The following is a 13470-nucleotide window of genomic DNA, read 5'->3' as shown; positions in this document are numbered from 1 at the left end:
TGTCGGAGGGTCAGTGCTGAGGGAGTGCCGCACTGTCGGAGGGTCAGTGCTGAGGGAGTGCCACACTGTCGGAGGGTCAGTGCTGAGGGAGTGCCGCACTGTCGGAGGGTCAGTGCTGAGGGAGTGCCGCGCTGTCGGAGGGTCAGTGCTGAGGGAGTGCCGCACTGTTGGAGGGTCAGTGCTGAGGGAGTGGGGCACTGTCGGAGGGTCAGTGCTGAGGGAGTGATGCACTGTCGGAGGGTCAGTGCTGTGGGAGCGCCGCACTGTCGGAGGGTCAGTGCTGAGGGAGTGCCGCACTGTCGGAGGGTCAGTGCTGAGGGAGTGCCGCACTGTCGGAGGGTCAGTGCTGAGGGAGTGCTGCACTGTCGGAGGGTCAGTGCTGAGGGAGCGCCGCACTGTCGGAGGGTCAGTGCTGAGTGAGTGGGCACTGTCGGAGGGTCAGTGCTGAGGGAGTGCCGCACTGTCGGAGGGTCAGTGCTGAGGGAGTGCTGCACTGTCGGAGGGTCAGTGCTGAGGGAGTGCCGCACTGTCGGAGGGTCAGTGCTGAGGGAGTGCCGCACTGTCGGAGGGTCAGTGCTGAGGGAGTGCCGCACTGTCAGAGGGTCAGTGCTGAGGGAGTGTCGCACTGTCGGAGTGTCAGTGCAGAGGGAGTGCCGCACTGTCGGAGGGTCAGTGCTGAGGGAGTGCTGCACTGTCGGAGGGTCAGTGTTGCTGTTTGATCTCCTCCCATCGATACGTTGTGGTGATGTGCTGGTGACGGAAACCTTGCTGTTATTACACAGCAGTTTGTCGGGTGTTGCTGTGCCTGTGGATTGGCTGTTGACGCTGCACAGAGCAATGTGGGTTTACGGATGATGTGAAAGTGGACATCGCCCTCTTCCCTTCTCCCTTTCTCCATCTCTCCATCTCTATCTCTCTCTCTCTTTTCAGTCCATCATGTTTGCCCTCTCCCGTCCACCCCCAAGGTGGGGGTAAGGTGTGGGGTGTTGGATTTGTCTCATCTGGTCTGTGGGCCGGGAATGTGTTAGTCGTGGTCGGTGCTGTGGGACCTGGCAGTGCTGGAGCTGCTGCTCAATTCCAGGGCCCCCAGGGTGGATACAGGGGTTTGGGAGTTGGTGCTGGGTCGAACCCAGGGCCAGTGGGATTGGGTTTGGCTTATGGGGCTCCCATTGGTGGAGAGGGCCTCCGAGGCAAGGTGACGACACCTTGGCTAAGGGAGGGTACATGGACACAGAGGGGCCCGGTTGCCCGCTAGGGCTCTGCTCAGGGAGGGCGGGGAACAGGAGGATTCCCATGGTAACCGTCGCTTGACTGACGTCTCCTCTGCTTCAGCGCACAGGGCGATCCCAGAGAGAAGGACAAATCTCAGCAGAATGAGGCTCCTGTGTGTTTCCGTGGCTGTGATCTTCCTGTCGGTCTGCGTTCTCTCAGGTACGGCTTCACCCACACCCAGGGAAACAAAACAAACACTCCCATAGCACACAGAGGGAGCGGGCACTGTCGGAGGGTCAGTGCTGAGGGAGTGGGCACTGTCGGAGGGTCAGTGCTGAGGGAGTGGGCACTGTCGGAGGGTCAGTGCTGAGGGAGTGCCGCACTGTCAGAGGGTCAATGCTGAGGGAGTGGGCACTGTCGGAGGGTCAATGCTGAGGGAGTGGGCACTGTCGGAGGGTCAGTGCTGAGGGAGTGCCGCACTGTCAGAGGGTCAGTGCTGAGGGAGCGGGCACTGTCGTAGGGTCAGTGCTGAGGGAGTGGGCACTGTCGGAGGGTCAGTGCTGAGGGAGTGCCGCACTGTCAGATGGTCAGTGCTGAGGGAGTGCCGCACTGTCAGAGGGTCAGTGCTGAGGGAGTGCCGCACTGTCGGAGGGTCAGTGCTGAGGGAGTGCCGCACTGTCAGAGGATCAGTGCTGAGGGAGTGCCGCACTGTCGGAGGGTCAGTGCTGAGGGAGTGTCACCCTGTCGGAGGGTCAGTGCTGAGGGAGTGCCGCACTGTCAGAGAGTCAGTGCTGAGGGAGTGCCGCACTGTCGGAGGGTCAGTGCTGAGGGAGTGCCGCACTGTCGGAGGGTCAGTGCTGAGGGAGTGCCGCACTGTCAGAGGGTCAGTGCTGAGGGAGTGTCGCACTGTCGGAGTGTCAGTGCAGAGGGAGTGCCGCACTGTGGGAGGGTCAGTGCAGAGGGAGTGCCGCACTGTCGGAGGGTCAGTGCAGAGGGAGTGACGCACTGTCGGAGGGTCAGTGCTGAGGGAGTGGGCCCTGTTGGAGGCTCAGTGCTGAGGGAGTGCCGCACTGTCGGAGGGTCAGTGCTGAGGGAGTTTCGCACTGTCGGAGCGTCAGTGCTGAGGGAGTGCCGCACTGTCGTAGGGTCAGTGCTGAGGGAGTGCCGCACTGTAGGAGGGTCAGTGCTGAGGGAGTGCCGCACTGTCGGAGGGTCAGTGCTGAGGGAGTGCCGCACTGTCGTAGGGTCAGTGCTGAGGGAGTGCCGCACTGTCGGAGGGTCAGTGCTGAGGGAGTGCCGCACTGTCGGAGGGTCAGTGCTGAGGGAGTGCCGCACTGTTGGAGGGTCAGTGCTGAGGGAGTGCCGCACTGTCAGAGGGTCAGTGCTGAGGGAGTGCTGCACTGTCGGAGGGTCAGTGCTGAGGGAGTGTCGCACTGTCGGAGGGTCAGTGCTGAGGGAGTGCCGCACTGTCGGAGGGTCAGTGCAGAGGGAGTGCCGTACTGTTGGAGGGTCAGTGCTGAGGGAGTGCCGCACTGTGGGAGGGTCAGTGCTGAGGGAGTGCCGCACTGTTGGAGGGTCAGTGTTGAGGGAGTGGGCACTGTCGGAGGGTCACTGCTGAGGGAGTGCCGCACTGTCGGAGGGTCAGTGCTGAGGGAGTGCCGCACTGTCGGAGGGTCAGTGCTGAGGGAGTACCGCACTGTCGGAGGGTCAGTGCTGAGGGAGTGCCGCACTGTCGGAGGGTCAGTGCTGAGGGAGTGCCGCACTGTTGGAGGGTCAGTGCTGAGGGAGTGCCGCACTGTCGGAGGGTCAGTGCTGAGGGAGAGCCGCACTGTTGGAGGGTCAGTGCTGAGGGAGTGCCGCATTGTCGGAGGGTCAGTGCTGAGGGAGTGGGCACTGTCGGAGGGTCAGTGCTGAGGGAGTGCCGCACTGTCGGAGGGTCAGTGCTGAGGGAGTGCCGCACTGTTGGAGGGTCAGTGCTGAGGGAGTGCCGCACATTCGGAGGGTCAGTGCTGAGGGAGTGCCGCACTGTCGGAGGGTCAGTGCTGAGGGAGTGATGCACTGTCGGAGGGTCAGTGCTGAGGGAGTGCCGCACTGTCGGAGGGTCAGTGCTGAGGGAGTGCCGCACTGTCGGAGGGTCAGTGCTGAGGGAGTGCCGCACTGTCGGAGGGTCAGTGCTGAGGGAGTGCCGCACTGTCAGAGGGTCAGTGCTGAGGGAGTGCCGCACTGTCGGAGGGTCAGTGCTGAGAGAGTGCCGCACTGTCAGAGGGTCAGTGCTGAGGGAGTGCCACACTGTCGGAGGGTCAGTGATGAGGGTGCGCCGCACTGTCGGAGGGTCAGTGCAGAGGGAGTGCCGCACTGTCGGAGGGTCAGTGCTGAGGGAGTGCCGCACTGTCGGAGGGTCAGTGCTGAGGGAGTGCCGCACTGTCGGAGGGTCAGTGCAGAGGGAGTGTCGCACTGTCGGAGCGCCGACAGAGTGGGAGATTCTCAGAGCGAGGGAAGCAGAGACGGAGAGATCGTGAAACAGTGAGAAAGTAGGGATGGATGGAGCGACAGTGGGAATAGAGGACAGAATGTGGGAGAGAGAGTGGGGGTGGGAGTGAGTGGGAAGTGGGGTTGGAATTGGGATTGTGGTCTAACAGACTGGGATCACTGACCCTGAACCTGTGTCTCCATCAGAGAATGCATCCGCCTCGTACAGGAAATCCGTGTACGATCCCAGTGCTCAGGGCACTTTCCTGGGAGAGTACACCAGCCTGCAGGATCGCCTCCGGACATTTTATGATCGGATGAGAGGGGCGATTCGGGAATTCCTCACCGATTTAAATTTCAGCAACTTTGCAGACAAACTGCGGTGAGTGTGTCTTCCCCGGACCACCCTGTATCATTGCTGAGTGTGTCACATCATTACACCCTGTCCCTCCCTCACCCTGGATTAGTGCTGAGTTTGTTAACACACATTGGGAACACTATGCACTGTTCCAGTCTCCGTATCCCTCAGTTAGACCCACACTCGGAGCACTGTGCACAGTTCCGGTCTCCATATCCCTCAGTCAGACCCACACTCGGAGCACTGTGCACAGTTCCAGTCTCCGTATCCCTCAGATAGACCCACACTCGGAGCACTGTGCACTGTTCCAGTCTCCGTATCCCTCAGTTAGACCCACACTCGGAGCACTGTGCACAGTTCCAGTCTCCGTATCCCTCAGATAGACCCACACTCGGAGCACTGTGCACTGTTCCAGTCTCCGTATCCCTCAGTCAGACCCACACTCGGAGCACTGTGCACAGTTCCAGTCTCCGTATCCCTCAGCTAGACCCACACTCGGAGCACTGTGCACAGTTCCAGTCTCCGTATCCCTGAGTTAGACCCACACTCGGAGCACTGTGCACAGTTCCGGTCTCCATATCCCTCAGTCAGACCCACACTCGGAGCACTGTGCACCGTTCCAGTCTCCATATCCCTCAGTCAGACCCACACTCGGAGCACTGTGCACTGTTCCAGTCTCCGTATCCCTCGGTTAGACCCACACTCGGAGCACTGTGCACAGTTCCAGTCTCAGTATCCCTCAATTAGACCCACACTCGGAGCACTGTGCACTGTTCCAGTCTCTGTATCCCTCAGTTAGACCCACACTCGGAGCACTGTGCACAGTTCCAGTCTCAGTACCCCACAGTCAGACCCACACTCGGAGCACTGTGTACAGTTCCAGTCTCTGTATCCCTCAGTTAGACCCACACTCAGAGCACTGTGCACAGTTCTAGTCTCAGTACCCCACAGTCAGACCCACACTCGGAGCACTGTGCAATGTTCCAGTCTCTGTACCCCTCAGGTAGACCCACTCTCGGAGCACTGTGCACAGTTCCAGTCTCCATATCCCTCAGTCAGACCCACACTCGGAGCACTGTGCAATGTTCCAGTCTCTGTATCCCACAGTCAGACCCACACTCGGAGCACTGTGCACAGTTCCAGTCTCCGTATCCCTCAGGTAGACCCACTCTCGGAGCAGTGTGCACAGTCCAGTCTCTGTATCCCTCAGTTAGACTCACACTCGGAGCACTGTGCACAGTTCCAGTCTCTGTATCCCTCAGTTAGACTCACACTCGGAGCACTGTGCACTGTTCCAGTCTCCGTATCCCTCAGTCAGACCCACACTCGGAGCACTGTGCAATGTTCCAGTCTCCGTATCCCTCAGTTAGACCCACACTCGGAGCACTGTGCACAGTTCCAGTCTCCGTATCCCTCAGTCAGACCCACACTCGGAGCACTGTGCACAGTTCCAGTCTCCGTATCCCTCAGTTAGACCCACACTCGGAGCACTGTGCACAGTTCCAGTCTCTGTATCCCTCAGTCAGACCCACACTCGGAGCACTGTGCACTATTCCAGTCTCCGTATCCCTCTGTTAGACCCACACTCGGAGCACTGTGCACAGTTCCAGTCTCTGTATCTCTCAGTTAGACCCACACGCGGAGCACTGTGTACAGTTCCAGTCTCAGTATCCCTCAGTCAGACCCACACTCGGAGCACTGTGCACAGTTCCAGTCTCTGTATCTCTCAGTTAGACCCACACGCGGAGCACTGTGCACAGTTCCAGTCTCCGTATCCCACAGTCAGACCCACACTCGGAGCACTGTGCACAGTTCCAGTCTCCGTATCCCTCAGTCAGACCCACACTCGGAGCACTGTGCACGGTTCCAGTCTCCATATCCCTCAGTCAGACCCACACTCGGAGCACTGTGCACAGTTCCAGTCTCAGTATCCCACAGTCAGACCCACACTCGGAGCACTGTGCACGGTTCCAGTCTCAGTATCCCTCAGTTAGACCCACACTCGGAGCACTGTGCACAGTTCCAGTCTCCGTATCCCTCAGTCAGACCCACACTCGGAGCACTGTGCACGGTTCCAGTCTCCATATCCCTCAGTCAGACCCACACTCGGAGCACTGTGCACAGTTCCAGTCTCAGTACCCCACAGTCAGACCCACACTCGGAGCACTGTGCACAGTTCCAGTCTCAGTACCCCACAGTCAGACCCACACTCGGAGCACTGCGCACAGTTCCAGTCTCAGTACCCCACAGTCAGACCCACACTCGGAGCACTGTGCACAGTTCTAGTCTCCGTATCCCTCAGTCAGACCCACACTCGGAGCACTGTGCACAGTTCCAGTCTCAGTACCCCACAGTCAGACCCACACTCGGAGCACTGCGCACAGTTCCAGTCTCAGTATCCCACAGTCAGACCCACACTCGGAGCACTGTGCACAGTTCCAGTCTCAGTACCCCACAGTCAGACCCACACTCGGAGCACTGTGCACAGTTCCAGTCTCAGTACCCCACAGTCAGACCCACACTCGGAGCACTGTGCATAGTTCCAGTCTCCGTATCCCTCAGTCAGACCCACACTCGGAGCACTGTGCACAGTTCCAGTCTCAGTACCCCTCAGTCAGACCCACACTCGGAGCACTGTGCACAGTTCCAGTCTCAGTACCCCACAGTCAGACCCACACTCGGAGCACTGTGCATAGTTCCAGTCTCCGTATCCCTCAGTCAGACCCACACTCGGACCACTCTGCACAGTTCCAGTCTCTGTATCCCTCAGTCAGACCCACACTCGGAGCACTGTGCACAGTTCCAGTCTCAGTATCCCACAGTCAGACCCACACTCGGAGCACTGTGCACAGTTCCAGTCTCAGTATCCCTCAGTTAGACCCACACTCGGAGCACTGTGCACAGTTCCAGTCTCCGTATCCCTCAGTCAGACCCACACTCGGAGCACTGTGCACAGTTCCAGTCTCAGTATCTCACAGTCAGACCCACACTCGGAGCACTGTGCACAGTTCCAGTCTCCGTATCCCTCAGCTAGACCCACACTCGGAGCACCGTGCACAGTTCCAGTCTCCGTATCCCTCAGCTAGACCCACACTCGGAGCACTGTGCACTGTTCCAGTCTCCGTATCCCTCTGGTATACACCACTCCGAGCACTGTGCACAGTTCCAGTCTCCGTATCCCTCAGTCAGACCCACACTCGGAGCACTGTGCACAGTTCCAGTCTCCGTATCCCTCAGTCAGACCCACACTCGGAGCACTGTGCACAGTTCCAGTCTCCGTATCCCTCAGTCAGACCCACACTCGGAGCACTGTGCACAGTTCCAGTCTCCGTATCCCTCAGTCAGACCCACACTCGGAGCACTGTGTACAGTTCCAGTCTCCGTATCCCTCAGTCAGACCCACACTCGGAGCACTGTACACAGTTCCGGTCTCCGTATCCCTCAGTTAGACCCACACTCGGAGCACTGTACACAGTTCCGGTCTCCGTATCCCTCAGTTAGACCCACACTCGGAGCACTGTGCACTGTTCCAGTCTCCGTATCCCTCTGGTATACACCACTCCGAGCACTATCTGGTCTCTGTATTCCAATCCAGTCGGAGAGGAGCTTGGCCATCGTGTACATGAACTGGATAGTTTCCTATTGCGACGTGAGCATTGACCATCGCTGAGCTGACCTGCTCTCACACCCTGCCCCCCCCCTCCCCCTCCCTGCCTTGGCAGTGCCTCTTGGGCCTCTTAGTAACCCTGTTGCACAGTGATGCCTCTCCCAGTGGAATTGAGCTCCAAGGTGATGCCAGGAACTAACTCTGGTCTCTGTTACAGGCGATTCGGAGAGCACATGAAGGAAGCTTGGAGGGACCTTTTATTCTCGTGAGGAGCATTGTCTGGGGTTGATTCTCTCACCCTCCCCGCTCAGGAACATTCCGGAAGATCCCCAATGAGTAACATTGCCTTGCAGCTTCACTCTGTCACACTCTCCCAGCTCTCTCTCTCTCTCTCTGTACTGAGTGACACACAGCAGTCACTGTCAGGGTGAGGGCCCCTCCCTGGGGCTGGGCTGGGCTGGACAGCAGCTTTCTCTGTTCCCTGTCCACAGGGAAGTTTAACGGTTTGGAAATTAAAACCTTTTACAATCACCAGCCTCTGAAGTGTCTTCTTCAGTCAGCAGGGAACATTAACGGGAGTGAGATTGCACCAATGTTCATCTGGTGTGAGGGATAGCAGCACGCGCACACTCACACGCAGACATACACTCACACACGCACACACAAACTCTCACACACACACTCACACGCAGACATACACTCACACTCACACACAAACTCTCACATACACACTCACACACACACATACACTCACACACACACTCACACACACACTCACACACGCACACACAAACTCTCACACACACACTCACACGCAGACATATACTCACACTCACACACAAACTCTCACATACACACTCACACGCACACATACACACACACACTCACACACACACAAACTCTCACACACACACTCACACGCAGACACATACACACTCACACGCACACATACACTCACACACACACTCACACACACACACAAACTCTCACACACACACTCACACGCACACATACACTCACACACAAACTCTCACACACACACTCACACGCACATATACACTCACACTCACACACAAACTCTCACACACACACTCACACGCACACATACACGCACACACAAACTCTCACACACACACTCACACGCACACATACACACACACTCACACACAAACTCTCACACACACACTCACACGCACACATACACTCACACACTCACACACAAACTCTCACACACACACATACACACACACACACAAACTCTCACACACACACTCGCACACACACATACACTCACATACAAACTCTCACACACACACTCACACTCACACATACACTCACACACTCACACACAAACTCTCACATACACACTCACACGCACACATACACTCACACACACACTCACACACACACTCACACACAAACTCTCACACACACACTCACACGCAGACATATACTCACACTCACACACAAACTCTCACATACACACTCACACGCACACATACACACACACACTCACACACACACTCACACACACACACACAAACTCTCACACACACACTCACACGCAGACACATACACTCACACACGCACACACAAACTCTCACACACACACTCACGCAGACATACACTCACACTCACACACAAACTCTCACATACACACTCACACGCACACATACACTCACACACACACTCACACACACACTCACATACACACACAAACTCTCACACACACACTCACATGCACACATACACTCACACACAAACTCTCACACACATACTCACACGCACATATACACTCACACTCACACACAAACTCTCACACACACACTCACACGCACACATACACTCACACACTCACACACAAACTCTCACACACACACATACACACACACACACAAACTCTCACACACACACTCGCACACACACATACACTCACATACAAACTCTCACACACACACTCACACTCACACATACACTCACACACTCACACACAAACTCTCACATACACACTCACACGCACACATACACTCACACACACACTCACACACACACTCACACACAAACTCTCACACACACACTCACACGCAGACATATACTCACACTCACACACAAACTCTCACATACACACTCACACGCACACATACACACACACACTCACACACACACTCACACACACACACACAAACTCTCACACACACACTCACACGCAGACACATACACTCACACACGCACACACAAACTCTCACACACACACTCACGCAGACATACACTCACACTCACACACAAACTCTCACATACACACTCACACGCACACATACACTCACACACACACTCACACACACACTCACATACACACACAAACTCTCACACACACACTCACACGCACACATACACTCACACACAAACTCTCACAAAACATACTCACACGCACATATACACTCACACTCACACACAAACTCTCACACACACACTCACACGCACACATACACTCACACACTCACACACAAACTCTCACACACACACTCACACGCACACATACACACACACACACACAAACTCTCACACACACACTCACACTCACACATACACTCACACACTCACACACAAACTCTCACACACACACTCACACATACACTCACACACAAACTCTCACACACACACACTCACACGCACACATACACTCACACACAAACTCTCACACACACACTCACACGCACACATACACTCACACACAAACTCTCACACACACACACTCACACATGCACAAACTCTCACACACAAACTCACACTCACACACTTACAGAGACACAGACACATACTCTCTCACACAAACTCACACAGAGACACAGACACACACAATCTCACACACACACACACACACTCACACACAAACTCACACTCACACACACTCACACAGACACAGACACAGACACACACTCACAGAGACACAGACACACTCACACAATCTCACACACACACAGGCACACCAACACACACACACACCAACACACACCCTCACTCACACACAGTCATACTCACTCACACACAGTCACTCACACTCACTCACACACACTCACACTCACACACACTCACACTCATTCACACACAAACACACACACTCACACATACACTCACACACACACACTCTCACACACACACTCTCACGCACACACACACTCACACACGCACTCACACACAGAGACACAGACACAATCACACACACAGGGAAACAGACACACACACACACTCACACACGCACAGAGACACAGACACACTTACACACACACACCCACACACTTACACACACACAGACACACACTCTCACACACACTCACTCACACTCACACACACTCTCACACACTCACTCACTCACACACACACTCTCACACTCACCCACACACACTCAGACTCACTCTCACATCCATCTATATCGGGGCACACACTCACAGAGCCTGTGCAGAGAGAAAAAGAGTTCACATTTCTGACTCCCCCCAAAGCCCGTATCCCTCAGTTAGACCCACACTCGGTGCACTGTGCACAGTTCCAGTCTCCGTACCCCTCAGTTAGACCCAACTCCCCTCGTGACTCCCCCCAAAGCCTGTCCCACCATCGACAAGGCCCAAGGCAGGAGGGTGAGGGATTACTCCCCACTTGCCCCTGGAGGGGGGCAGCTCCAACAACACTCGAGAAGCTCGACACCATCCAGGGACAAAGCAGCCCCCACACCCACAAACATCCCCTCCCTCCCCCACCGACGCTCAGTAACAGCAGTGTGTACCATCCCCTCCCTCCCCCAACCGACGCTCAGTAACAGCAGTGTGTACCATCCCCTCCCTCCCCCAACCGACGCTCAGTAACAGCAGTGTGTACCATCACCTCCCTCCCCCCCACCGACGCTCTGTAACAGCAGTATGTACCATCCCCTCCCTCCCCCCACCGACACCCAGTAACAGCATTGTGTACCATCCCCTCCCTCCACCCACCGACGCTCAGTAACAGCAGTGTGTACCATCCCCTCCCTCCCCCCACCGACGCTCAGTAACAGCAGTGTGTACCATCCCCTCCCTCCCCCCACCGACGCTCAGTAACAGCAGTGTGTACCATCCCCTCCCTCCCCCCACCGACACCCAGTAACAGCATTGTGTACCATCCCCTCCCTCCCCCACCGACACTCAGTAACAGCAGTGTGTACCATCCCCTCCCTCCCCCCACCGACGCTCAGTAACAGCAGTGTGTACCATCCCCTCCCTCCCCCCACCGACGCTCAGTAACAGCAGTGTGTACCATCCCCTCCCTCCCCCCACCGACACTCAGTAACAGCAGTGTGTACCATCCCCTCCCTCCCCCACCGACGCTCAGTAACAGCAGTGTGTACCATCCCCTCCCTCCCCCACCGATGCTCAGTAACAGCAGTGTGTACCATCCCCTCCCTCCCCCACCGACACTCAGTAACAGCAGTGTGTACCATCCCCTCCCTCCCCCACCGATGCTAAGTAACAGCAGTGTGTACCATCCCCTCCCTCCCACCACCGACGCTCAGTAACAGCAGTGTGTACCATCCCCTCCCTCCCCCCACCGACACTCAGTAACAGCAGTGTGTACCATCCCCTCCCTCCCCCACCGACGCTCAGTAACAGCAGTGTGTACCATCCCCTCCCTCCCCCCACCGACGCTCAATAACAGCAGTGTGTACCATCCCCTCCCTCCACCCACCGACGCTCAGTAACAGCAGTGTGTACCATCCCCTCCCTCCCCCCCCACCGACGCTCAGTAACAGCAGTGTGTACCATCCCCTCCCTCCCCCACCGACGCTCAGTAACAGCAGTGTGTACCATCCCCTCCCTCCCCCCACCGACGCTCAATAACAGCAGTGTGTACCATCCCCTCCCTCCACCCACCGACGCTCAGTAACAGCAGTGTGTACCATCCCCTCCCTCCCCCCCCACCGACGCTCAGTAACAGCAGTGTGTACCATCCCCTCCCTCCCCCCACCGACGCTCAATAACAGCAGTGTGTACCATCCCCTCCCTCCCCCCACCGACGCTCAATAACAGCAGTGTGTACCATCCCCTCCCTCCCCCCACCGACGCTCAATAACAGCAGTGTGTACCATCCCCTCCCTCCCCCCACCGACGCTCAGTAACAGCAGTGTATACAATCCCCTCCCTCCCACCCACCGACGCTCAATAACAGCAGTGTGTACCATCCGCTCCCTCCCCCCACCGACGCTCAATAACAGCAGTGTGTACCATCCCCTCCCTCCCCCCACCGACGCTCAATAACAGCAGTGTGTACCATCCCCTCCCTCCCCCCACCGACACTCAGTAACAGCAGTGTGTACCATCCGCTCCCTCCCCCCACCGACCCTCAGTAACAGCAGTGTGTACCATCCCCTCCCTCCCCCACCGACGCTCAGTAACAGCAGTGTGTACCATCCCCTCCCTCCCCCCACCGACGCTCAGTAACAGCAGTGTGTACCATCCGCTCCCTCCCCCCACCGACCCTCAGTAACAGCAGTGTGTACCATCCCCTCCCTCCCCCACCGACGCTCAGTAACAGCAGTGTGTACCATCCCCTCCCTCCCCCCACCGACGCTCAGTAACAGCAGTGTGTACCATCCCCTCCCTCCCCCACCGACGCTCAGTAACAGCAGTGTGTACCATCCCCTCCCTCCCCCACCGACGCTCAGTAACAGCAGTGTGTACCATCCCCTCCCTCCCCCACCGACGCTCAGTAACAGCAGTGTGTACCATCCGCTCCCTCCCCCCACCGACGCTCAGTAACAGCAGTGTGTACCATCCCCTCCCTCCCCCACCGACCCTCA

The 13470-nt window shown here is 56.9% G+C and overlaps 1 long non-coding RNA gene across 1 annotated transcript; it reads left to right on the top strand.

Annotated features, from left to right (window-relative positions):
* The first annotated feature begins 1332 nt into the window (after positions 1-1332).
* On the top strand, positions 1333-8177 carry LOC148139361 (uncharacterized). The gene is made up of 3 exons (XR_015753601.1): positions 1333-1431; positions 3889-4063; positions 7864-8177. It is a non-coding gene; the product is annotated as an uncharacterized LOC148139361 (long non-coding RNA).
* The last annotated feature ends 5293 nt before the right edge of the window (positions 8178-13470 follow it).

Source organism: Chiloscyllium plagiosum, unplaced genomic scaffold (assembly GCF_037043375.1).
Source record: "Chiloscyllium plagiosum isolate Xiang-an unplaced genomic scaffold, Cpla_swu_hap1 HiC_scaffold_38, whole genome shotgun sequence".
Classification (NCBI taxonomy): domain Eukaryota; kingdom Metazoa; phylum Chordata; class Chondrichthyes; order Orectolobiformes; family Hemiscylliidae; genus Chiloscyllium; species Chiloscyllium plagiosum.
This window is presented reverse-complemented; position numbering and strand designations above follow the sequence as displayed.